The 5,048-nt window shown below is 42.6% G+C and overlaps 1 pseudogene; it reads right to left on the bottom strand.

The window, feature by feature from the left end:
• Positions 1 to 3,556: 3,556 nt before the first annotated feature.
• LOC131408380 (large ribosomal subunit protein uL30m-like) lies at positions 3,557 to 4,379 on the bottom strand (annotated as a pseudogene).
• Positions 4,380 to 5,048: the final 669 nt, after the last annotated feature.

Here is a 5,048-nt window from a genome sequence, read left to right as displayed (position 1 = left end):
CTTCTGACCAGCTGCCTTCTGCTTGGTGTCTTGGCCTCTCACTCCCACCCCGCCTAGGATGCAGCAAATTCCATAAGGTAGAAAGTGGAGCAAAATGTTAGGCTCACTTCTCTGGGGGTCACTTTCCTCTGGAATCTTGTGCCCTCAAATCCTGGCTGCCTTGGTTGTTCTCTGATGACATCAAACAGACTCTTTTTTGGTTTTTAAATTTAATCTAGCTTTTATAGTTATTTTTAATTAAATACAATGGGAGGATTGGTCTAAATCAAGCTCCTCCATCATAGTCAGAAGCAGAAGTTATATAATGGGTTAATTTTAACCATAACCTTGAAGAGCCAATTGCCTGAATGCTGTGGTAGAAGAGCCTCAGAATCATACAGAACCCAATTTAAATGTCAATGCTGACTTTCACTGATTCATTCAACAAATATTTATTGAATGCCAACAATATTCCAGGCATTGTGTACTAAGTACTGGGTATACAATGGTGAACAAACATAAGGTCTCTATTCTTATAAAGTCTTCTTGAGAAGTATACACATTAAATAATACAGATACACATTATAGTAAGATCTTTGAAGAAAAAGAACATGGTGCCCAGTCAGAGAATGACAAGGTGGAAATAATTTAGAGGGGGATGGTGGTCAGGGAAGGCTTCTTTGAGGAGTCATTTAGGTTGAGAGCTGAAGGCTACATGGAAGTTAGCAGGAGGGAAAATGTAGGTGGTGGGTGGGTAGAGAAGCATTCCAAGTGTAAGGACCAGCGTGTGCAAAGACCATGAGATAGTCAAGAGCTTGATGAACTTGAATAACTAAAAGTAAGCAAATGTGGATGAAACACAGAGATCAAAGATGAGATGTGGTAGGATTGGGGCAGGGACTAGAATTGCCGGCCCAGGGGAAGAGTTTAGGTTTTATCCCAAGAGGACTGGGGAGCCATTGCAAGGTGTTTAAGCACAGAGTGATGAGATCTGATTTATTTGATGAAGATTACCTTGGCTGTCGTAGGGAAATGGATTTGTGTTAGGATAGGGCAAAAGTCAGGGTAACTTGATGTAAAATGATTGTGGTGACCCAGCTAAGAGATGATGGCGGCTTGGATGATAGCAATGGCAATGGAGATGGAAGGAGGTGATGAATTAGAACTATTAAGGAGGAAAAACATTAATAAGATTTGTTGATGGATTGGATTGGAGGGTAAGGGAGAGCGAGGAATCAATAATGACTCCCAGGTTTCTGCTTGAACAACCTAGTGGCCATGTGACGGTCCACAGTCACTATATTAATTTACTATGGCTATTGTAACAAAGCATCACAAATTGGTGGTTTAAACACCAACTTTATTATGTCACAATTCTAGAAGCTAGAAGTCTGAGATCAAGGTGGCGGCAGGGTTGGTTCCAGCTGAGGGCTGTGAGGAAGGATCTGTTCCATGCCTCTCCCCCAGCTTCTGGTGGTGTGCTGGCAGTCTTTGGCATTCCTTGGCTTTACCCCAGTCTCTGCCTTCATCTTCACAGGACATTCTCCCCCTGGGCATGCCTTTATGTGCAAATTTCCCCTTTTTATAAGGATACCAGTCATATTGGATTAGAGCCCACCCTAATGACCTCATCTTACTTACCTCATTACATCCTCAATGACTCTATTTCCAAATAAGTTTGCATTGTAGGGTACTGGGGGTTAGGAGTTCAACATAAGAGTTCTGGAAGGGATGACATAATTTAACCCATAACAGTCTCTTAACATCACCATGCCCCAGTTTTTTCATTTGCACATTGGGGACAAAAATACTTACCTCATAGAGGTGTTATGAGGAATAAACAAGAAGATATAATTAATATGCCAATAATCATATTTGACACATAACTGAATTCAGAAATTGTTAGTCTCTTTCTGCCCTGTTACCTAACCCAGAGAGAATAGGGAACTTCAGATGGAGAGAGAGGAGATGGGAATCCATTAGGGAGGCTTCCCAGTCTCATGGTGTCCTCAAAATCACACTCTGTTGGTGAATGCCTCCAAAATAGGGCAGGTTGGATTCCCCACGACTAGGCCAGCCCAAGAGTTGGAGGAATGATTGAGATTGTACTGCCCAGGTCAGGGAAACAGCACTGGCCTGGGAATTGGGACTCCTGGGTTCTAATAACTGGATAGTAACCTTGGGCAAGCCCCTGCCTCCTCTAGGCCTGAGATTTTCATTCAAAATATCAAGTCACTGCTTATTGGTTGGCTGAATATATGTTAAATGAATAAATTACAGAGCACTTATAATGTGCCAGGCCCTGTGTTATATGGTTTATATCCACGCTCGAATTTAATTTTCTCAATAGCCCCATGAGATTTCACTGGTGGGGAGCCCAGGTCTTATCTGGGGTTCAAAGGGTTCAGTCCTTGTCTAAGGCCATACAAGATGTGGTGGGATTGACACTAGGTCTGTCCTCCCTCACTATCTGAGTTCTAAACCACTCTCTAGTCTGACTTCCCTGTTCCCTGGCTTTAAAAATCCAACACTCCAAACGTGCCCGCCAACATGCCCACACTTCTTCTTCTGTCTCTGTGGCTCCATCGATGAGGTTGGGCCCTGGTACAGCACAGTCACGTGACATGAGGGAGAACCTGAACGAGCTGCTGCACTGGGTCCTTCTGGGTTTCCCAGTCTTGCCTGGGACAGCCCATTAAGCATGAAAGGAGCAATTACAAGCTGCAATCAGAGGCCCATGAATCAGAGATTTCCTTCACTTTAAATATTTTGACTCACTTGCCACTTATTTGAGCTCCCATCTATATTTATGTCTCCATCTTTCTGAAACGGATTTCGAAAGGGATGGGAGAAGTGGGTGTGGAGATAGAAGCTTCTCTTTTCTGGACAATTAACCAGGATTGTTTACTGCAGGCTGATTTTACCCTTAGGTAATTTCAGGGCCCCTTCTTCTAGTTGCCCCTAATAAGATTAATTTTGATTTCAGCTGCCGATATTTAGGCTGCCCCTGTAATGATGAGAAATTGTGTGGTGATTCTGAAACAGCAACTGTGTCAATGTCATTTGAATATTAGAACCTGAAAACTGCTTAGATGGGATCCCTAGCACAGGACGGGGCTTTAATGGGGACATGATCCTCACTGTGCGTCCTTTCGTGGTGGAGGTGGGAAAAGGTACAAAGCACAGTGGGAAAGGTGTGACAGCTTGGGTCTGACCTCAAGTACATCCATCAGCTCAGATCTGCAAAGGGAAGGTAAACAAGTCTGGTACTTGCTTTCTTTTTTGGTATTTAAAATGCATTTTAATGAAAATTCTTGCTCACCACCTTTAAATAAAAATGATTTGCGTTACCAGGGGGAAGGGAGTTGGGGGTGGGCACAAGGGGCGAAGGGGCGCATTTATATGGTGACTTACAAATAATAATGTACAACTGGAATCTCACAATGTTGTAAACTATTATGACATCAATATAAAAAAATATACTACATGGTGAAACACATCCATAAGAAAATAAAATATTTGTCAATAAAAAGAAAAAAAACAGATTTGCCTTTTTAAATCTGAAACTGCTCTGGCATTAGGACTTAATTGCTTCCTTGTCCACAGAGTTTGGCTGCCTCCCCACACTCCTAACTCCCCCGTCCTCTTGGGGTACACACTGCACCTGTCCTCCTCTGCTGGATGTCCTGTGGCAGCTTCAGTAGCTTGATTCTTATCAGACAGTCAACCACTTTCAGTTTCACATTCACTGAAGGGATATTCTGTGAACTTGAGGAGTATGTGCTTTTTCTAATCCAAGTATCTTTATTGTATTGTTTTCCCAAAATGGACATCCTTTTGATTCTGGTAACAATATGCAGAGTTGATGAGGGTGCTGTGGATCCCCACCATATTTTTCAAAGTTTCTTTTATTTCATTTATTTATTTTTTTGTGAGGAAGATCAGCCCTGAGCTAACATCTGTGCTAATCCTCCACTTTTTGCTGAGGAAGACCGGCTCTGAGCTAACATCTATTGCCAATCTTCCTCCTTTTTTTTTCCTCTTTTTCTCCCCAAAGCCCCAGTAGATAGTTGTATGTCATAGTTGCACATCCTTCTAGTTGCTGCACGTGGGACGTGGCCTCAGCATGGCCAGAGAAGCGGTGCGTCGGTGCGCGCCCGGGATCCGAACCCAGGCCGCCAGTAGCAGAGCGCACGCACTTAACCGCTAAGCCACCAGGCCGGCCCCCCACCGTATTTTTCATGATCTGCAGGCAAAGGCTGAAATACTTTATCTGCAATTCTTGACTTGGAAAATTAGTGACGAATCCAATCTGTACAAATGAGAGCTTCCACATCTTTTGTCACGGTTTGTAGTCTGCCTGTGGGCCTCTGAACTACTGAGCACAAAATCCCTGCCATGAACGTGGTGATTGTTCTCTTTAGAGGCCACTGAGGGAAAGCTGAGCATAGGAAAGATCTTACCTTCTTAATATTAATGATAATAACCATCTTTTGAGAGTTTGCTGTGAGGTAGGTACTGTCATCGTCTCCATTTTATAGATAAAAAAACGAGGCTCAGTGAGGTTGTATAATATGTCCCAACTCATTCCTTTGGTAAATGGCAGACCTGGGATTCATTTCCAAGCTTCCTACAACTAGGCTTATATACACTGGACCGGTGTATCTACAAACTCAGCTTTTCAAAGTAAAGGCATCTAAGGTCACAAAATAGCTGATGAGCATCTTAGGAAAAGAGCCCTGATCCTGCCTTATAATAATAATCACAATCTGAACCACAGCCATTTATCTAGGGCTTGTGATGAACCACCATTGTACTTAATAAACACTTAAATGCATAATTTCATTTAATTGTCACAATATTCCTCATGAAGTGGATACTACTGTCACTCCCATTTTATAGGTGAAGAAACAGGTTCAGAAACAAGAAGTGTTGTGCTTGTGTTACGCAGCTGGTAAATGGCACAGCTAGGGTTCAAAGCCGTGTTTTATTTCATTTTCATTATTCCACTCTCAACATCAATGAGTTGGAAATTTCTTTATCTGTTGGAGATTTAAGTTGGGGCCATT

The sequence above is a fragment of the Diceros bicornis genome, chromosome 1 (genome assembly GCF_020826845.1).
Source record: "Diceros bicornis minor isolate mBicDic1 chromosome 1, mDicBic1.mat.cur, whole genome shotgun sequence".
Classification (NCBI taxonomy): Eukaryota; Metazoa; Chordata; class Mammalia; order Perissodactyla; family Rhinocerotidae; genus Diceros; species Diceros bicornis.
This window is presented reverse-complemented; position numbering and strand designations above follow the sequence as displayed.